Below are 23,221 nucleotides of genomic sequence, written 5' to 3'. Positions count from 1 at the left end.
GCCACTAAGTTTGGGGTGATTTGTTACAGCAGCAATAGGAAACACACAGATAGGAACAATATTACTTCTGACCAGAGACATCAGGAACAGTTTTCTGGAGGAGATTAAATGGAACCATGACAGAGGTCTCACTTCTGCATCCTTTTGATCTATACTGTCTAGTATAGTAACCACTAAACACATGTGACTAAATTGAAACTAGAATTAAAAACAAAACTTTATATTCAGTTTTTGCACTAGCCACATGTCAAGTGCTTAATAGCCTTACATGGCTAGTGGGTACTCTATTTGACAGGGTAGATATAGGACATTACCCTCATTACAGGGAATTCTATTGGGCATCCTGACTTTAGGTCCTTAAGAATGGCACTAATTTCTGTCATTCCCCTGGGATATGATATGCTTTTCATTTATTATCTTGGCCAGGGTGGAAGGCACAGGAATGGGGCAAAAGCAGAGGTTTCCATCTGAACTTCAATTGCTTATTAATCATGCTCAGTCTTTTATTATCAATCCTGGCTGCACAACGGAATGCACTGGGGAGTTTTTAAAAATACTAATGCCCAAGCCCATCCCAATCATCTGAACTAGAATCTCTAGGAGAGTTTGAGGATCAGTGTTTTTAATGTTCCCCAGATAACTCTTTAATTAGGACTATTGCTGAGCAATAATTTTATTTAAATGTAAGTACTGGTATTGGAAAGGTCTTTCTTTTTATTCTCATAAAATTTACTTGGAGGCCATTTACAAATACATAATTGCTGCCAAAATAACTTGTCTAACTAGTTAGGTAAGTCTTATAGAAAAATGCTTACCATCTAATGCCAAGGGTTATGTCCAGAACAAATGAAGAAATATGGATTCATTAACATATTTATATATTTAGCATTACTAATGTGTATTATAGTCTAGAATATTTAAAATACACTATATGAATATATTTATATTTTGTATATGTTAATTTTGTTTCCTTTCATCAGAAATCTATTTGACTATTTGGTCATACTTTAGGAATAGACATTTAAAACGTGGGTTCTGGGTTACCTGGGTTGCTCAGTTGGTTAAGTGTCTACCTTTGGCTCAAGTCACGATCCCAGGGTCCTGGGTTTGAGCCCTGCATCAAGCTCCCTGCTCAGCGGGGAGCCTGTTTCTCCCTCTCCTGCTCCCCCTGCTTGTGCACTCTCTCTATCAAATAAATAAATAAATCTTTGAAAAAATAAATAAAACATGGGTCCTAATACTTGGCACAGATGTTGCAGATTAATAGAGATTTAACTCACAAAATCCAGAATAATAAACAACTATCACTTACTGGGGTTTTTTTATTATAATGTCTTTTAATTCACTGATAAAGAAATAATATACTCCAAATCAATGTTAGATTAATCACACTATTGTCCCAGGCAAAAGGAGATGAAAGGAGTCAAGTCTGAATTTAGTTGTTGCATACCTTTATTAGACTTGTTACTTGGGAGAAGTGGCTTAGCCAAATAAGAACTGATGTCCCACTCCAGTGTAAAAGTCAAAGTCTCACGTTGCCAGACCATGTTGCTAGAGAACAAGGTGCTGGTGATGACAGGCAACAGGATATTTTTGGAGGGGCTGGCTGCATGGCTTTCACCACTGCCCAGCTATCAGTTTTTGAAAGATACAATGCAGGTTTAGCAATGACATGCCAATGCATTTTTTTAATTTATTGAGGTATAACTGACATATAACATTAAATTAGTTCCAGGTATACAACCTAGTGATTCAACATTTGTTGAACATTGTGAAATCATCACCACAATAAGTCTAATTACCATCTGTTATCTTACAAAGTTACTACAGGGGTGCCTGGGTGGCTCAGTCAGTTAAGCGTCCAACTCTTGATTTCAGCTCAGGTCATGATCTCAGGGTTGTGAGATTGAGCCCCGCCTCCGGCTCCGTGTTGGGTATGGAGCCTGCTTAAGGTTCTCTCTCTCCCTCTGCCCCTACCCTCCTCTAAAAAAATATAAAAGTTAATACAATATTATTGACTATATTTCCACCAATATATTTTAAAATTAAAAGCACCATTTCCATAAGGAGAAAATTTCCAAAACTCTTAGTGCTAGCCCATCAAACACTAGCTCTACAGAATATAATGACTCTTTTCCTGGCCAAGAAAACAGTACAAAGATCTTGAGTAAAAAGAATAAATGAGAGAATATAATTCTTGGAGTAGTAAGCAGAGACTAGTTCCAGGATATGAGTTGTTACATTAGAACATTTGTTTGGAGACATGTGTTCCTGGTATAATGATGGGAGTGGTCCAGATCAGAGTCCCTTGGCAGGGACTCACTTGGGCCCCTGCAGTGCCACCCTACTTATTTTAACATCTTCTCTAGAGAAGATGTGATCAGATGTTTATCAGATAAACAATGAAAAGGAGAAAGAACATCAAGAAGAATGCTGCTAGAACTTTTCATAGTCAATGTTAAGAAAAATTACAATCCTTATTTTCGTGAGAGGGTTAGATCTCTACAAGATAATATTCCTTCAAATGGATCCACAGTATAGCTCTACAAATTTATAAGAAAGTTTTACTCTACTTTTGAAGATAAAAGTTAATCAACATGGTTATAGCTGTGTAAATACATACATTATACATATATGCGTACATATACATGTGCATATATGTATATAATAAATCATATTATATAATTAATAATTATAATTAAAATAACATACATATCTGTTTATATATGTGTCTGTAAAAGTAATTAGTGAACCACAAGATTTTTTTAAAGATTTTATTTATTTTCTTGACAGAGAGAGAGACAGCGAGAAAGGGAACACAAGCAGGGGGAGTGGGAGAGGGAGAAGCAGGCTTCCCGCTGAGCAGGGAGCCCGAGGTGGGGCTCGATCCCAGGACCCCGGGATCATGACCTGAGCCGAAGGCAGACGCTTAATGACGGAGCCACCCGGGCGCCCCTGAACCACAAGATATTGAAACTGAAGGCTCAGACTGAAAAAAAACTTGCCCTTAAAAAACTTCAGTTTAACAAACACTTGAGAAGACTCATTAAACACTGGGCTGACTCCTGATTCCACTCCTAGTGAGGAGCAAATAAGGAAGACAGACATGTAACTACAGTAGTAGATCCAATGGCAGAGGAATGTTCGCGACTCTGTGAGCACAGAGAAAAATCATCTAGCCTAATGGGGTATCAGGACGGCTTCTTGGTGGAAGCTCAACTGTGTCTTGAAAAAATGAGTCATGATAGGCATTATTCTTGCTGAGTGATGAGGGCTTAGAGGTGGGAAGAGTAATGGGTTTTGGACAGAGGAAAGAACATGATGAACCGATAGCAAAATTATGTGAACAGGGAACTAGACAAAATTTAGCAAACCTAGAGTATGATGTGTGCTGTAAAGGTGACAGCAGATGAGGCTGGAAGGAAAGGCAGCATCTAGATTATGAGGACCATATGCACCTTGTTTTAGAGACAATTTTCTCTTTTGCAACTGGTGATATTTGCATTTTAGATCATTCAGTCTATCTGCTGTATGAAAGATTTAAGTGGGTAAATAATGGAAACAAAAAGATGAGTTACAAGGTTAATGCAAGCAAGCAATGAACCCTTGAACTAGAAAAATGGCATAGGGAAAAAGAGAAGGGATGGAGTCTGTGATTGTTTTGGTGATAAAACATAGAATTGGATGACAGATTGGATTACAGAAAAAGGGGTAGAAGAAAGAATTGAAAATGACTTCCAGCTTTCTTGCTTGGGTGACTGAGAGGATGTTGGTATTTGTTAGGGAATGATGAGTCTGAGAAAGAATATTCATTGAATGAAAACTTCTAAGTTCAGATGTATAATTTGTTTTGAAGTATCTGTCAGAGATTCAGATAGAAACACCCAGCAGATACTTGATACATGGAACTGAAGTTCAGGAGAGACTTCAGGACTGAAAAGAAAGAAAGAGAAAGTTACTTGGAAGGCCAAAGAATATGAGTGGTAGTAAGAAATAAAATAATACATAGGACATGAGATAGCCCCAAAAAACAGCAATACAATTTGGGGGCACATCAATGCTACTAAGGTACATAAAGGGACAAAAGAGTGCCCTTGAGGGACAAGGTAGGAAGAGTTAAGTAGGAAAAAAGATAGCCAGTATAAATGGGTATCAAAGAGACCAAGAGAAGAGAGGTTTACAAGAATGGTATGGTCCTCAGTGGCAAAAGCATCAGAGAAGTCAGTAAGGATGTTGAATTCACAGCCTCCCATACTGGGAAGACTGGCCACATGGTGCATGTCTTTAACTGTTGTGAGTACTGCAGCACGTAAATATGTTAAATAGGTTTGAAATAATAGCAAATTGCCTAACGTATTTAACATATGTTAAACATAGGTTTACTGTAATCCAGTAAACCTCCATGGATTTCACAGGAACATTTTAGGTGAGATGGAGGAGCAGAGTGCAGCTTGAAGGTAGCGGGTAAGGCACTAACATGGCCAAACTAGAGTGGGCTGCAATGATTTGGGGTTTCAGAATCACACACAAAACTTGATTTGATTTGTTGTTCTACCACAAGGATGGCGAGTTACCTACCCTCTGAGCCTTAGTTTCCAAAATTTGCACAATTAAAATGAAATACTAATAGCAAGATGCCAGCATGGTTGGGTTCTAATGAGAACTCCTCCAGAATTGTAGATGGTATCTTTGGGCTGTGTCTTCGCATGATGGGGAGACAGATATCCCTCTCTCTTTCTCTCTCTCTCTCTCTCTGTTCACATAAGAAGAGAGTCCTATCAGATTAAGGACCAACCTTATGACCTCATTTAACCTTAATTACCTCCTTATAGGTCCTGTCTCCAAATATAGTCACATTGGTGGTTAGAGCTTCAACGTGTGAATTTGGTGGGGGACACAATTCAGTCCATTGAATAGCCATTCAGATCACTGATAAAGTGGGAATGGCTACCCCAACCTAGTCACTCACATAACCTATTCTTTGAATAAGAATGAGCACCTAAGGTCAGAAACATGGTTGGAGGTGCGGCACCTGGGTGGCTCAGTCATTAAGCATCTGCCTTTGGCTCAGGTCATGATCCCAAGGTCTTTGGATCGAGCCCCGCATCGGGCTCCCTGCTCCGCGGGAAGCCTGCTTCTCCTCTCCCACTCCCCCTGCTTGTGTTCCCTCTCTCGCTGTCTCTCTCTGTCAAATAAATAAATAAAATCTTAAAAAAAAAAAAGAAACATGGATAGAGGCATTCCTGTATACCCTCCCCCACTGGCCTCTGCCTTATCCAGCCTATTTTCTCTTCTCTCCTGCTTTGCCCAGAAATAATGCTATGGAATTAATAAAAAGAATAAAGTTTTCAAATTGTATTCTTTTCCTAAAAGAGAAAAAGCATATATCTTCCCTTTCCTTCAAATAACTCATACATTAATTCTCCTTTTTAGGATATCACACGTTTTTGGGGTTTTATTTTTTGTGTTTTTTCTTACAACAGCCTGGACCTTGGGCCATCTTCCCACTAAATAAATGTAATTGTAATATTTTGGTTGTATGAAAGAAAGATTGCCTGCCTGGGAGGCAGGAAACTTGGATTCTAGGCTCAGTTCTACTGTAAACTATTTGCAGCAAATTGCCTAACATATTTATATCTTGAAACTTGTTTTCTCAAGTGTAAAATGGATTGGATTTAACGGTCTTAAACTTTGTTCCATCCCTAACATATATAATTCTAACAATATCAGAATTATATATCAAAAAGTTTCTAAGGTTTAAAACACTCAGCTTCCATAGTCTCCAACTCAAGATCTTCTATTAGAGTTTGATGAGCCTAGTTTGTGATTTCCCATGGTAAGAAATAGATAGATACTGTGATATTATGGCTTGTACTCGATGCATTCTCTAAATGGAATAGAAGCAGTTTCCCTTTAACTCTGAATTAGTGACCAAGGTTGCTTTCTACAAATGGCAGTACAGTAACTGTAAATCCAAGAGCATACCACTAGAGGGCAATACAGTAACATAGATCCTTTAGGACCTTGGCATTTTATCCTATGGTGATCACCTGTAAACATGATGTAATTGACTCCCTGAGCACTGCCAGTATTATGGGATGTCACTGCAAACACAGACTACAAACTAAAAAAAAAAAAAAAATGAATACAATTGGGAATTATTTAATGCCAGCATGATGATAAATGTAGACATTTTGACTGATTATAAACAAGGCAAATGCATGAAGATAAACTCAAATAATGGACTCTTTCCTTTTTATCCAGATATCAGACTATACAATACAAGACAGCTACATTCAGTTCCTTTTAAAGAATATTTCCTGGGCGCCTGGGTGCCTCAGTTGGCTGGGCGACTGCCTTCGGCTCAGGTCACGATCCTGGAGTCCCGGGATCGAGTCCCGCATCGGGCTCCCTGATTGGCGGGGAGTCTGCTTCTCCCTCTGACCCTCCTCCCTCTCATGCTCTCTGTCTCTCATTCTCTCTCTCGCAAATAAATAAAATCTTTAAAAAAATTTAAAAAAAAAAGATATTTCCTCATGAAGGGGCTCTGACCTATTCCTTGGGCAGGGTGCCTGTGTCCACCTGTGACAGCCCTCCCCACCCGGCAGGCCTACTTTCCTCCTCTTGACTGCACCCCACAAAAGCAGATAACCCATAGCCTGACCAGCCAACTATGAGGTAGCTTAATATAAAAGTTCTACACAAAATGTGGTCAGGGCTGACTGGTTGCACCACCAAGAGTCTCTCATTCTGAAATTTAAATTTCCACCCTTGGAGAGAATCAGTCTGTTGATTGCAGGAATATACCTGAGAAGAAACTAAAGAGTGATGATCTTGGATGCCTGCTGCTGGAGGCTGTGGGGGGGGCATTAGAAAAGCCTATCTTTAAATCTGGGTTGAATCTTGAATCTTTCCCATTTCCAAACTACAGTTCCTATTTTTTAGAGGCTATTCCTAGCTTCCTTTGAGATTTCTCTCCCCTTCTCCCTCTCTCCCTCTTGCCTCTGCCTTTGTCTTTATTTTTGCACATAGAACTTTTTGGTTACCTGAGTTAGGCTAATTGGGTCCTTTATCCTGCCCCTGGAAAAGGAGCTTAAAAGCACACCCACAGTAACTGCTGTGGTTGCTAACCAATTTTCTTTTTGCACATGATACACAAAGTGTTACTGTCTTGCAACTGCATGAGCATATCCTTGAACTGCAAAGGGGTCATAAATTTGTTACATGCTTGCTAAGAAAAACTCCAATTAAAAATACCTATTTTCGAACAGATTATCCTTATTTAAAAAGAAAGAATTATAGTGTTATACAAATACTAAGAGATTTGACATTAAAAATTTTGAGCAGCACACTGTGTTGCAGGATATCCATATTGTAAAGCCTATTCTAGTCATTGAAGCACAGGACTTCTCCAGAAGGGTCACATAGGATTTGAAGATGGCAGCCCCCTCGAGTTTCTCACCGTCATGCTAGTCCACACTCAACCTCTGGCAATTCATCAAAATGATCATCTAAGTGTTCCTACCAGTTTATGGCTCTGGTGACTTCTGCTCCAGTTAAGCCAGTCTCAGCTGTGACTGTCCGAATGCACCTGTCTCAATTCACCTGTGAATGTCTGAATTCACCTCTCCCCACATCTCAGGGTGTCAGTTTGCCCCACAAGCTCAGTTCTCTGATGAATCATGAAAAGTCATTGAGTTTCAGTTTGTTCAGCTTTTTCTCCAGGTAAGGATGGAAGTGATGACTTCCAAGCTCTTTCCATGTCAGAACTAAAACAAGTTCAAAGATGACTTACTGAGCTTTACCATGAGCCTAATACCATGCAAACTATTGTATAAATGTCCATGTCTTTAATTCTTCTGATAAACTATGGCTTTCTGCTGCAAATGCCCCACAGTGCCTCCTTGTTGCTACCAGCTGCAAACCCCCGGGTGAGTCCTCCTAATTGTGTGAGGATTTTAGTTCCTTGTATATCAGTTTCTCCTTTTGTAACTTCTAGAAATTTCAAAATCCATGTAGATGACTCTCCTAATATTCCAGATGCTCAATCCCCTGACCTCTCCTCTCCGTAGTTGACCATGTCCTCCATGTGATCTCAGTTCCCCACCCCCATGGTCCTATCATTGGCTTATCTGCCATCACAAATAGGAATCTCTCCATGATTTCAATTTCAAAATTGCATTTTTGGACCACCACTTATCTCCCCAGCTCAATACCTCTAGGTCTTCTGCCCCACCAAAACACTTCAATGACAACAGATACACGATCCCTTAATTCTACTTTCCACTGTTACTTGCTGCCTTCATCATCCACCTTCTTCGATATCCATGTTCCATCATTATAATTACACCCTTGCATGGAACCTCAAGTCTCATGCCTTCTTCATTATATTCTCTTAGTACAACTGTCACTCTGGTTAAATCTAGCTCTGCCTAATCCTAACCCCATACCTGCGAAGCTAAACATGACTAAAGACAAATATTCAATCACCCAATGACTCTTAAATTAAATATGTGTCCACTAGCTCTTAGTGCTACCTGGAAATCCAAGTACGCTCACTAGCACATTTTCTCTCCCATTCCCTTAAACTCTTCCTCATCAGCGTTTGGTCCTCAGACCTTCAACAGCTTCACCTGCCTCCCAACTCTCAGCTGATGACCATACTTCTAATTTCTCTTTCAGGGGAAAAAAGAAACTAAACCAGGAGAAAACTTCCACGCTTGCTCACAACCACCACCACCCACATATCCTGCACCTGTGCCCACACTCTCCGCCTTCATTCCTGTTACTGTCAGTCTTGTATCTAAGGCCAGCCTTTCCCTGTGTACACCAGATCCTTTTCCTCTTGCCTTCTCAGCCATTCCCTTTCTGACATCAATCATTTTTTCCTTCTCTAATGGATTAGAGAAGATAAACATAGAAACATGCTGTAAATGTTCCCATCTTTAAAAAGTATATATTTAGTATTCACCCCACTACCTACTATCCCATTTCTTGGGCCTATTTTTCAATAAAACTTCTTGAAGTTGTCTGTACTTCTGTTTTAAATTACACACACACACACACACACACACACACACACACACACACACACACACACACACCACTCTCTAACATTACCTCCTGTTTCTTCCACCCTCTCCTCCATTCCAGCCACATGGCCTCTGCAGAAATAGCAATATTTCTGCACCTCACCAACCAGGACCCGCCTCAGGGTTTCCTTTACCTGGAAATCTCTTTCCTTCAATGTCCTCATGGCTTGTACCTTCACTTCTTCTAGACTTCTGTTCAATTGTCACCTTATCACAAACTTTTCTAAAAGAGAAATGCACTCTCTCCCATCACTCTACCCAGGATTCTCTTTCCCCTTTCTCTGCTTTGTTTTATTTTTTTTTCCCAGAGCATTAGCATCTTCTGAATTTTTAAAATCATTGTTATATACTAGCAAAATTTAAACTCCATAGGAGAGGGACTTCCATCTGCTTTATTTGCTGCTTTATTCCAAGTGCCTAGAACAGTGCCTGGACACAGGGAGCATTCAATATATATTAGCTGAATGGATACTAAATTCTGCAAACAAGGAAACCAAATTTTACAGACAGTACATTAAGTGGCTCATCCACTAGGAGTACAGAAATGATAAAAATTGCTAAACTTCTAATTAAACAGGACCTTTGGGGAGCCTGGCTGGCTTAGTCTGTGGAGCATGCGACTCAGGGTTGTGGGTTCGAACCCCATGTTGGGTATTGAGATTACCTTAAAAACAAATAAAATCTTTAAACACACACACACACACACACACACACACACACACACAAACCACCATCTGCATCACAACATAGTTAGGAATCAATTCTCCATAGGTCTCTCATGTTTCTGCATATCTTACAAGGAGAGGCACCAATCGCCTTTGCTCCAGACTGTATTTTCATGGATATTTATATACTGATCAGTCCTAGAAATTAGAGATGGTAACTCCCTCAAGAACAAAGGCTAGGTATGCTTGCCGCCCATTTTTAAAAAAATTGTATTCCCTAAGTTCAGGGTTTCTCTCCTGATGTATAGGCACCAATCTGGACCCAACACTTTGGCCTATGAATTTCCCAGGGGAAACTTGGGCAAAGAGAACTAACACAAACTCATTACTTGCTGTGCTCTGAGTAACAAAATCCTTTGTCTCTGACCTAGAAGTGCCTTCTGCCATCATCAAAACTGTGGCAGGCTAACTTGTGAACTTGAAGGAGATAAGATCTCAGACCCTTCATAGTTCTTCACAAATACTATACTACTGTTCCCCAGTGCACCAAGTGAATTCTAGCAGTTTCTGTCTCTGATTCTTAGAATACCTTAATTTGCCAGATATATTCCATTTAGTTACCCCTTAATTCTCTGTATAACTTAGGTAGTTGGCAATAGATGAAAGACTTAATCCTTTGCTCAAGTTTATATTTAACCCAAGATGCCAGGTAAATCCTAAGCAATGTGTTGAGGCACAGTGGGTGCCATTCCTCCTGGACAAACCAAGGCAACACTCAGGCTGCCCACTGAACTATAGTGAAAAGGGTAACTGGGCACTGATTTGGTGCTTGTGCCTGTAGCAACTAAAGATCTCTTGTCCTCACTCTTCTCTAGTCTGGGTGGCTTCCCCTCTCTACTAGCCTGTGATCTCTTTTCTCTAGTCTAGGGGCAGGAAAAGCTTGCTTTGCCACCTTGAAGCTGAGTCCCTCTACCTTATGATGCTTAGAACTCAAGAAGTTACCCCATTTGTTCACTGCTTTATACTTTCCTCAAAGAAGTGGTGACTGAACACTGACTGGGTCGAAGAGAAACCCTCAGGGATCAAATAATCATGAACTTAGGAATGTCTCTGTTAGCCCAAACAGCATCCAGTTCCTAGAGCTAACACATCACTTAGCACTCCCCTAGGAGGGCAATCTCTCCATTCACTGGCCCTGAACATGACACGGCCCTAGACACCTAGACAGGAAAATGACAGTACCATGGAAGACAGACCCACCCTTACGCCTGATCTAGGGAAAATGAGATAGAACCAGATGTTCCACCACATCTGGACAACCATGGAACAGCACCCCACCCACTTCTACCATATTAATATAATAATTGAAATGTTCTATATGACGGTGTCATTCTCCCAACAAATATTTAGTTAACATTAGTTGTGATAACTGATTAAGAATTTTAATACAAGGCAAGGGCATCTGGGGAAACACATGATTGTATTTTAATATCATAGTTGATTAGATATGTTATCTTTCATTATCAAAGTTCTTCACACATTTTAATTAAGTGCATATATATCAAACTGAAAAGATAATTAAGTTTTGGAACTCTTTTGATCTTTCTGAAAGTAATCAATGGCCATATTTTTAATAACTGATTCTTCATTAGCTTAAATTTATTATATTAAAAATATAATTTATAATTCATATATATTAATTCAAACCTGGGAAATTATAGAAATGTATTGATTTAGAAGCAACAGGATAATCACAACAACAGGATAATCACAATGCCCCATCTCAGGAAGTAGCTGCAACACGGGCCCTAGCATACCCAATCTTTTTCCCTTACATAAGACTACCTTCTTCCTTATTTCACTAGGCTCTTAAATCTTGCCTGAGGAAAGACTGTAAAAACTAATTTAATTTTAATTTAGTGATATTGCATCACAAATCAAAATGACAGCCCTGTCTTTCTCTCTGGTTAACAATCTTACATGGTGATCAGTTGAAACAATTCTAAGAATTCTTCAAAACATGTATTGCTAGCAAAGTAACTATTTAATTAAGTTAGACAGGAAATTCTGAAAAAATCTTTCATAAAATAACGATTAAAGCAACTCATCCGTTCAGTTAAAAACACATATTTTTATATTGACTCAATCAGGAACAATGGTAATCAATAGAGGAATGATTTAGTTTTAATTGAGACTAGACATGTACATCAAAACTATCCCTAAAATTTACTTTCACTGGACATCTGGACTTGATAGAGGGAAATCTTAACAGAAAATGGGAAATTCTTCCGTTCTAATTATATATTTAGGAAATGGTTTGTGGACATACATGCATCTTCAGAATTCAGAATGGATTATTTTTCCTTTTTATATAAACCAATATAATCAAGTTAAACATTCTAATTTACAGTGGATGATATAAAACTTCTTACTTTGATTTTGTTTTTGTAAACCTCTTAATATTACATGTTTTCTTCAAATGTTCTAAAGCTCTGTAAATATTTTAAAACTCCGACAGCTTTAGATGAACTCTGGATTTCAGAAATTTGTGTGTACATGTGAGCAGAAATAAAAAATTACTATCTTATTTCATTAAAAGTGTGAATCTCATGCCACATGGTCTGCAGTGAATTTCATCAATAGAATAAAACACTTTGTATATGCACTGCCGAAACAAAAACTAGAATAAAACAGTTTGGCCTGAGGAATGGAAAAAACTAAAGTAATGGATTCAAAAACAAGGAAATGGGCATTGTTCCAGAAGCCTACCCATGGTGAAGAAAAAATATCAGGTAACAGGTCAGCAGCTAAAGCCTCTAGGTACAGGAGTCCAAGGCAAGACGGGGTGGTCTGAAGTCAGTGAGGCACCTGGAAAATTTCAGAAAATTGTGGCCATCTTGGAATAGTGGTTGAGGGTGAACTCAACAAATCCAACAGGCCCACGCTCAAATCCTGGCTTTACCAGCTAGTAACTAGATACTCTTGGGCCAGTTATTGTCCTAAGAGCTTCAGTTTCTTCAAAATGTAAATGGACATGATCACAGTACTTATCTCCCAGGACCTTTGTGAGGAACAACAATCATCCACATAGCACAAGGCCTGGCCACAAATCCAGCACATGCAGCTGAGAAGAGTCATGTTAAGAAGAGAGAAGTTAGTAATCAGGAATCAACTTGCTATCTTCTGAAATATAAAGAAGACAGAGTACAATCCCATAAATATGGGGTCAGGCTGCCCACTGTGCAATTAGGAGTTGGGTCATTTGCTACTTGCATTAAGATTAAAAAGCACATTTTCCCCATTTTACAGGCAAAAATGACTTGGAAATGCAACCCAGTAGTTGTTACAATATATAAATTCATCCAACCCACTTTCTGGTTATATTCACACCAGAATGAATCCAATAATTCATTTCCTATGACTCATAATCACATGGTTTCTAGAAAGTTACTGAAGAATTAATATGAGTCATCTTTTCTAATAGCCCTGACTATATAATGTCTTTAAATCCTGCTTTGTCTAAGTTAAGCAGACGTGCTTTCCAAAGGTCACAACCTCTTCCTCTGCCAAAGGCCTGAACATTTTCTCATTAGAGCCTTAATTCTCTGTGAACGGCCCAGTATGACCACAGGTTTAATAACTTCTCATCTAGAAAGACAGTCGCACGTCTTTCTCAACACAGATTTGGCTTAGCTCGGTATCACATTTTGCAAAATGCCCCTCTTTATCTTCTACCAGTGAAAACTCCCCTTTACTCTCTTATCCTCCAACTTTCAACATCAAATATGGAAAATGGTTTCCCTTTAGGAACATTTTAAATGTTTGTATTTTAAGAGGCTCCCAATTTACTCCCTCTCCCCACCCCCAATTCTTTAATTATTTCTCAGATCTTTAATTATATGAGTCAAAGTAAATTGACAGTTACATAAACCAAGTATATAAACTTGTCTTCACAGTGACAGCTTCAAATACTTTTAAGGTCAACTATTTTTAAAATATGAGTTCTTTTCAGTTAAAGACTCTTAAATATTTTAAAATCTATCCCATTTCAAATTTGATCTCCTACAATGTATACTGAATTCTAGGTAAAACACAGAATAGCTTTTGTACTACCAAAGCCAGTGTATAATTGTCTCTTCATTTGCTGTTAATTTTAAGACATAGTCCCATTCTCAAGAGAGGTAATTATACTTGGAAAAAAAAAATCAATTAGAGACTCTGCTTGTCATGTTTCCACAAAATCCCCAAAGCCCCAGGAAATACTGTAGAATTAATAAGTCACCAGTAAAGCATTAATGTGAGTCATAGAAAGACCAAACCTCTTTCAATTTGGTGCTATACATTTGCAATCATGTCAAAGGCAGAAACACTCTAGAGCCTATCTAAGAAAATCACCTTGCAGAATTGATAACTATAAAGGTTCAGAATTATTTCCTAAAAAAAAAGAAAAACAAACAAAAAAACTCAAATTCTTTCAAGAAGTTGTCTGTAATTCTTTGTAAAGATTGAACTCTACTATTCCTGTATGTTTTCCCACCTACTATTTTACAATTTATAACTGAAAAGTATACTATCAAACAGTAAGTAGGGAGAAAAACACTAACCAGCAAACTCTGCTAACTGAGCTCATAGTCCGCTACTCCATGATCACTTGGCCGGATGAATCCAAATCCTCCACCAGCAACAAGACTCCTGCTTCACGGACACAGTTCTGAAAAGAAAGGCCATCTAGTTCAGACCGTGGGTTTAAGAACAGAACGAACCTGGGTTCAAATTCCGGCTTGGCCACCTACTAGCTGTATGACTAGAGCAAGTGATGTAACCTCCCTAATCTCAGCTCTCTCATCTTTAAAATGAGAAAAGCAATAGCTATTTACCAATGGCTTATCATAGCATGAGGCACACGGTACAGGCTCAAAAAGGATAGCTATTATCACGATGATTATTACATGACATATACCTACTGCCATTTCAAGTTTAAGGTTCTTTAACTGTAAGGACTAACTTCTTAGTACTTTGTGTGCCTATCATCATACACAACACTCACACACATCTGATAATTATGAGCACCACCCTCCCCAGCTCCCTGGTTCTGTGAGCTCTACCCCAGCTGCCAAGCTGTAGGGGAGGAGACAGGGAAACGAGGAAGTCAGCGTGGATGAAGTCAGGAAAGGTTCACATCAGTAACTGTCAAAAGCCAAATCTGTACAACCACATTGGACCATTTCCTATCTTGATTTTTATTATTACTGACTGAATATAGGGCAGCCGATTTTTTTTTTTCTCTCTCTTTACAACAGTTTAGTTCAGAGGTGAGAGGAAATGAAAAGGGTGGTTTGTCAGGAAATAAGTTCTCTTTACGCAGCTGAGAATGTGCACCCGACAAATTATGTAGCAATCTGCCTAACTAGTCCCACGAACGTAAGTCACAGGTGTAGGTAATGCTGTCACAAACTTGGAATGCATAAAACTCGTGGATGAATCTCAGATAGTCTCCTTCTGTCTTAGCATAGATGGGGCATAGGGTCCCAGATTCCTGAGCTAAATTTAATAAAAATTGCACATATTGGCCAGTGATTCTTAGGATAGTCTAGACCACCGTCATTTCAGCATGGCATAAATAAACACCACAAAGTCAATTTTCTTCGTGGATGGAACCTTTAAAGATCTCACTCATGAAGCTTCTCTGTAGGTCATTTGACCATCAAACACCACACACAGCAAAATAATTTCATAAAAATAAAAATTATGATCTGCCTTTTTAAAAGTTTTCTCTTCAATAAAACCTATTACATCTTAAAACCCCTGGAAGTCGAGAAGAATATTTGGTTTGCTAGATTGTAAAAAGAAAGTCAATTCTCTGAATATAAGTGTATATTGATCTCAAAATATACCACTCATATTGAAGAAAATGTAATTCATTGATTTAAATTGAAAATTTAAATGTTAAAATTTAAAATTATTTGGAATTATTGGAAATTATTCCAAGTAAATTTGGAAATTATTAAGCTGGATTTTTAGTATAAACCAAATTACCTGCTGCATTGTGGAAATAAAACTACTTGCAAAATGGACACAGAGAAAATACAGTGTTAACATTTCTAAAACACCAAAAAAAAGCATCAGATAATAGTAATAGTAAATATATTCCTTATCTAACTATGTAAAATCATCAAGAAAAATAACATTTGATAGGAATTGCTCCTTAAGTATTAGAATACAAGCTCTTAGCTGGGAAGAATGATCTCAGACAATCAACAATGTGGTAGGATATTCAGAAAAATGCACGAAAAATCATTTAGTTATCGAATTTACTGTGAATTGGGTAAAACATTTTTTTCCTATATAGGAATTATTTTCTTAGGCTATATTACAGGTGTGGAATTTTTAGCTCAAAAGATTAGGGCTTGTAATACCTGCCACCAAACTGCCCTCCAAAGGTGTCTTTTTCTCTATCACCATTCTCAACACCGGTCACATCAGTTTTTTTAAAAGTTCATGTTAATTCACTAGGTAGATGTGACATCAACACCCTGCTCAGTTTTAATTTGCATTTATGGGATTAGGAAAACATTTCTAGATGTTTCTTAACCATTTATATTTCTCCTTTTATAAATTGCCTATTCATGTCCTTTGCTCATTAATCAATTTCTATGTTCTCAGTTCTCTAATTTCTCTGTAAGAACTCTTTATACTTTAAAAATTTTAAGGACATATGTGTGGACATACTGGTCAATATTTTACCAATTTACCATTTGGTCTTTAATTTTCTTTCTGTTGTGTTTTCCTTAATAGGTTTTAAATTTTCATGTAGTTAAATCTTTTAAACTTTTCTTCATTTTATGGTACTTTTTTTGCACTTAGGTATAGTGCCCACTCTGAGATCAGAAATTGCCATGTTTTCCTCCAACTTATGGTTTCACTTTTTTAGGTTTTCGAAAGAGTTTTATAGAGGCATAACTGACATACAATCAACTGCACAAGTTTAAAGTGTGCAATTTAATAAATTTTGACAAACACATAAACCTATGAAACCATCACCCCATCAAGATAATGAATTTATCACCAGGTGCCTGGGTGACTCAGTCGGTTAAGCACCTCAGCTTAGGTCTTGATCTCAGGACCAAGTGTTGGGCTCCATGCTGGGTGTGGAGCCTACTTACCAAAAAAAAAAAAAAAAAAAAAGGAACACACCCATCACCCACCTGTGGTATTGTGATTTGTTTGGTCTTCATCCCCATTTGGAACAGAGCTTCTAAAATCCTTGGAATTTCCCAAGTGATAAGAGAGCTATAGATGGCTTTTGTTATGTTAATGAGGTAGCTTTTGGAAAGCCCCCAAGGAGGGGGCTGGTTGCCAGGAGAACCAAGCACGATTAGAGGGTCGAGGGTGGGAACTTTTCAATCCCACCCCTCTGAGGTTCTGGGAGCGCAAAGGGACTGGAGTCAGTCGCCAATGGCCAATGATTTAATCAATAAGGTCTATGTAATAAGGCCTCCATTAAAACTCAAAATGAGGATGCTTGGAGAGCTTTCAGGATGATGAAAACATGAAGGTGCTGGGGAGCAGTGTGTTTAGAAAGGACATGGGAGCTCTCTGCCGGTTCCGCTTACCTCACCCTTTGCATCTCTTCCATCTGGCTGTTCCTGAGTTACATCCTTTTTTTTAATAAACCAGTGATCTAGTAAGTAAAATGTTTCTCTGAGTTCTGTGAGCTGCTTTAGCAAATGAATAAAACCCAAGGAGGGAGTCATGGGAACCTCGGATTTATAGCCAGTCAGTCAGAAGCATGGGTAACAGCCTGGGCTTGTGATTGGCATCTGAAGCGCTGGGGGGAGGCAGTCTTGTAGGACTGATCTCTTACCGAGTGGGATATGACATTATCTTGGAGTAGATAAAGTCAGAATTCAGTGAAACTGTCAGACACCCAGCTGGTGTCCCTAGAATTTCCTGTTGGTGTGGGGGAATCACATCCCACACACACGCTGGAAATGAGCAATGGAATCATTTACCACCTTAGAGCATCGCTATGGAGATTAAGTGAAACGACATATGGAAAGCACTTTTGTACACGTTAACCTGAAACACAAAACACAATAATTTGAGTTATAATTGTCATTATTACTTCTAGACCCTGGTGTGGTGGCTTAAAGGAGCTGTACAGAGTAAGATAGGCGCAAGTTAGGCGTAAATTACGAGGAAGTTGGGGCGTTGCCCGTAAAAAATGGCTGCACGGCCAACGAGAAGCTGGTTTAGTGGCATTAGCTGATAATTTAGCAAATTATAGAATCTATTCCTTGGTTTTAGTAAGTCTTTTTTTTTTTTTAAAGATTTTATTTATTTATTTGACAGAGAGAGACAAAGCAGCGAGAGAAGGAACACAAGCAGGGGGAGTGGGAGAGGGAGAAGCAGGCTTGCAGGGAGCCCAATGCAGGGCTCGATCCCAGGACCCTGGGATCATGACCTGAGCCGAAGGCAGACGTTTAACGACTGAGCCGCCCAGGCGCCCCATGATTTTGGTAAGTCTTAATTTGCTAGTATGCCAAGAGATGACACTAACTAGGCTCCTAAGTAACTGATGTAGAAGTGAGCCAGTGTATGAGTTGTAGTAAAGATTGTAAGTGCCACACGGGTTGGATCAGTAGTCAATGCAGTCAGAACCTCCTCTCCCTGTAGGTTGTCCCTGCACTGAGCCTGAACGTAAAAACAGACAATGGCCAGACCATATGCAAAAACTGAACTTTGACCCACAGCATGCAGTAAGTAATCTACCCAGGAAACCAATCTCCTTATCTGCCATAAACAACCCAGGAAGCCAGCCCTGCTATAAGTCAAAAGGCAGGGAGCCAGATTGCTATCTCTGGTGACAATCCAGAAAGCTGAACAATAACTCTGTAACAATCAGCCCCAAATGATCAGGACTTGATTAAGAACTGACAGCTTCAACCTTAAGACCAACCAGAGAAAGCCAAATAGGTACCCTAACCAATCACCCACAATGCCCCACTTTTTCTACATAGCCTGCCTACAGCTTTCTCCTGCCAACAGCCTCCAATCAGGGCACACCCGAAACCTTTCTTTTTTCCTTTTTGCCCTTGAGTCTGCCAAAACACAAGTGGTGAATAAACAGACTGCTTTTCTCATCTGATTGGTCTTGGTTTATTTCCACAGCTGTATGGGTAAGCCAGGCTGAGCTGCCCACAGGGAGACCTGCCATAGATACCAGTTTAGTTTCTTCTTTGGTAATTGCTCAGGAATGCCGAAAAATGCCTCCATTTTGTGTAAATTTTATTATTTTAACTGGGAGAGTTTGGGGACTGCCTTGCTATTGAGGAGGACAACGGGAATAATAACAACTAACATTTATTGAACACTTGCCCCGTCCTTTGATAAGCACTTTGATTACATGATTAACTCATGGAATACCCCCAGAGTTCTCAGAGTGCTTCAGTATCACCTGAGGACTTGCTAGAACTGCAAATTCTCTGTCCCTTCACCTAGCTACTGACTGGCCCTCCAGGTGATTCTGATGCCGCTAAAGTTTGAGAGCCACTGCAATACCCCACGAATTCATTTTAATTCATATCATTTTAAGAAAAGAACATTGAGGGGCGCCTGGGTGGCTCAGTCATTAAGCCTCTGCCTTCAGCTCAGGTCATGATCCCAGGGTCCTGGGATTGAGCCCCCATCCGGCTCCCTTCTCAGCCTGCTTGTGTTCCCTCTCTCGCTGTGTCTCTCTCTCTGTCAAATAAATAAATAAAATATTTAAAATAAAATTTTAAAAAGATAAGAACATTGACCACAGAGCAGCTAAGTAAGTAACTTGCCCAAATTCATACATCTAGAAAGGAGGTAAAGGTTGGGTTCAAACCTGGGCAGTCTGATTCTCTACATTACCTCTCTAGTTATGAGAAAAGATGTGAAAAGTTTCCAGAGGGGTATCTGTGTGATGCAGTTGGTTAAGTGTCCAACTTTTGGCCCAGGTGGTGATCTCACGGTCCTAGGATCAAGCCCCAAATTGGGCTCTGCGCTCAGTGAGGAGTCTGCCTGAGATTCTTTTCCCTCTTCCCCTCCCTCACCTCTCTCTCTCTCTCTTTCTCTCAAATAAGTAAATAAAATCTTTAAAAAAAAAAAGTTTCCAATTTTCATTATCTAATTAGTCTATGTGGACACTATTCACTTTGTGAGATGTTAAGTAATTAAAATGACACAAGAATAAACAGATGAGAAGAAAATACTCTGATATTAAAGATTTCCCCCCTCAGAGCCCTGAAGAAGGGCCAGTCTTAGGGATTGAATAAATTTCCAAGACCAACTATTTTTCCCAGTAACCACTTTTTCCTTAAGGCTATGTAACAGTGAATTACCAAAAAACACAAACTGAGATCAGTCTCAAACAAATGAGATCACTTATGTGAAAATACTTTTTAAGGAATTATACAAATTCAAGTTACTGCCATTATTGTTAGCTAGAATCAATAACAGTATCTGTAAGGTGATCCCCCTGGCACCTCTCCCTGCCCTGTGACTTAAATTGTATCTACTCAGTGCCAAAATTTTGGTCAACGTAGTGGGAGAAAGAGATCTATCAAACCAGCTATTTGGTACTGTCTAGTCCAAAACAATGGGTAGATCATTTTCCATCCAGTTATTTTGGCAAAACCAGTAGGGCCTCAGCTGCTTTGTTTTGATTAAGTAAATACTTTCTGTGCCTTTTCCACATTTAAGTCTCCATGGATCCTCCTTTGCCACCCTTGTTTCACGGAACTGTTTCTAGCTAGACCTTAGCTTACTCTTCCAAATTATTGTCTCATTTCTTTCTCTCTTTCAAACATTCTCTACAAACACTTTTCCTGGATGTTTTTCTCCATCTTCCAATATAACAACCATGAGTGGACATGACAATATCTTATAACCTGAGTTTTAAAAATTTCCTACACAGTGATCCTCTTTGTTATTTACAGTGGGTTTCTCAAGGGTTCCACTATATAACAATAAAAATAACAATAGCAATAACAACTACTACTTTTAATGAAGGCCTGAGATGTTCCAAGATCGTTGAGCCCTCATTTCCACCCTGCAAGGTGGAAAGTAAATAATTTCTGTAAGGAGTCCAGCCCACAAACTGCCCTTGGCTTATGCGAAAGTGTTATACACCACACTAAGAACCTTTACCTTTGTGATTCTTAATTCTTGCTTTCAACCACCAATCCGGGGTTCTGGTTAGGGCCTCAGCTCTGGAATCACACATTCCACTCCCTGCCATGTAATCTTGGGTCTGTTGGGCCTCAGTTTTAATGTCTGTGAAATGTAGTGAGGATAAATGCACATGTAACCAGCTCATGGATCTGTCTAAACTCAGTGGAATACAAACATGAAAGAGTTTTCCTTTTCTCCATGAGCTGCCTTCATAATACAGCAAACTCCTTAAGCTTCATTTTGGAGATATTCCATTGATTTGGGGTCATTTGCAGGTATTAAAATTAAAAAGTCCCATCTAAAAAGATATTTGCAAATGACATATCCAATAAAGGGTCAGTGGCCAAAATACATAAAGAACTTAGGCAATTCAAAACAAAAACAAAAATAATAATCCAATTAAAATTAGGCAGAAGACATGAACAGACATTTCTCCAAAGAAGACATACAGGTGGCCAACAGACATATGGAAAGATGCTCAACATCACTAATAATCAGGGAAATGCAAATCAAAACCACAATAAGATGTCACCTCACACTTGTCAGAATGGCTGAAATCAAAAACATAAGAAACAAGTGTTGACCAAGATGTGGAGGAAAAGGAACTCTCATACACTTTTAGGGGGAATGCAAACCGGTGTAATCACTGTGGAAAACAGTATGGAGGTTCCTCAAAAAATTAAAAATAGAACTACCATATGATCCAGTAATTCCACTACTGACTATTTACTCAAAGAATATGAAAACACTAATTTGAAAAGATATATGCACCCCAATGTTTATTGCAGCATTATTTACAATAGCCAAATTATGGAAGCAGCCTAAGTTTCCACCAATAGATGAATGGATAAAGATGTGGTATATATACAATGTAATATTATTCAGCTATAAAATAAATGAAATCTTGCCATTTGCAACAACATGGTTGGATCCAGAGGGTATAATGCTAAATGAGATAAGTCAGAGAAAGACAAATACCATATGATTTCATTCATATGTGGAATTTAGAAAAACAAAACAAAGAAAGAAAAAAGTGACAAACAAAACCGACTCTTAAGTATAGAGAACAAACATGGTTACGGAGGGGGCGGGAGAGATGGGTGAAATAGGTGAAGGGGGTTACAAGTACACAAGTGATGAGCACTGAATAATGTACAGAATTCTCTAATCACTATATTGTATACCTGAAACTAATATAATATACTGGAATTTTTTTTAAGTTCCATCTAGCCCAGACTAATATAAAATTAGTCTCAGGGGTGCCTGGGTGGCTCGGTTGGTTAAGCATCCAACTCTTGATTTCGGCTCAGGTCATGATTTCAGGGTCATGAGATTGAGCTCCGTGTTGGGGTCCGCACTCAGCATGGAGTCTGCTTGAGGTTCTTTCTCTCACTCTGTCCCCCCACCTTCATGCTCTAAATAAATAAATAAATAAATAAATAAATAAATAAATAAAATTAATCTCACATTCGCTTTAATGCTCGTTTCTTCCCCTGACGGGTCATTAACAATCACTCACTTTTTTTTTTAATGAATGCAGGTGTTTTTTATTTTATTTTATTTTATTTTATTTTATTTTATTTTATTTTATTTTTAATTTTACTACGTTATGTTAATCACCATACATTACATCTTTACATCACTCACTTTTAAAAAGGTCATTTTCCCTTCCCCTTTCCAAATACTATAGAACTGAGTTCCAAACAGTAAATGACTGTGCATATTTAATGCTAAACAAAGTTCTGCTGGACTCTGATTTAGAAGTTCTGCATTTACATTCTGATCCGTGGTTCTAGGATTTGAAATAAGAAAAGGAGTAACATGGTTTTTGCCATATCTTGGGGAAGGAGAGGATAAGACAAGAGCAGGCAAACTTTTGGAAAAATAAACATTTGATTCCAGACATGCATATACATAGTTTGTGTTAGAAAACTATGCCGTAAACATCCTAAATTATTATTACGGCATAATTGAATTCCATCTAGACCACCTAAGCATTCGTCATTTTACTTCAGCTCGTTCTAACATCCATGTTATTTCTTCTTGCAGTAATCCCATTGACCCAGAAGGAAACTCAGTCATGCGCACTGCAGTTGACTCCAGCTCCATGGGAGTGAGCAAAGGAATCCTCTGGGAAGAGGGCAGCTGCTTTGTGCTGACCCCCTGGATATTATACTGTCAAGACAAAATCAACATGTGCACCTTGCTTTACAATGTAGAACATGCTTTAACATATATTAGAATGTTACCATCCGGCTTATACGT

General features: G+C 38.7%; 1 protein-coding gene across 1 annotated transcript in view; it reads right to left on the bottom strand.

The window, feature by feature from the left end:
* The window catches only part of COL21A1 (collagen type XXI alpha 1 chain), a 367,375-nt gene that overhangs the window by 239,215 nt on the left and 104,939 nt on the right, over positions 1 to 23,221 (bottom strand). Inside the window, exon 4 of the mRNA XM_027603472.2 lies at positions 14,362 to 14,468. The gene's annotated coding sequence lies outside the window, so the exon portion shown is untranslated. The remainder of the gene's footprint in view (positions 1 to 14,361; positions 14,469 to 23,221) is intronic.

The sequence above is a fragment of the Zalophus californianus genome, chromosome 7 (genome assembly GCF_009762305.2).
Source record: "Zalophus californianus isolate mZalCal1 chromosome 7, mZalCal1.pri.v2, whole genome shotgun sequence".
Classification (NCBI taxonomy): Eukaryota; Metazoa; Chordata; class Mammalia; order Carnivora; family Otariidae; genus Zalophus; species Zalophus californianus.
The sequence above is the reverse complement of the archived record's forward strand: the minus strand, read 5'-3'. Positions and strand labels throughout refer to the sequence as shown.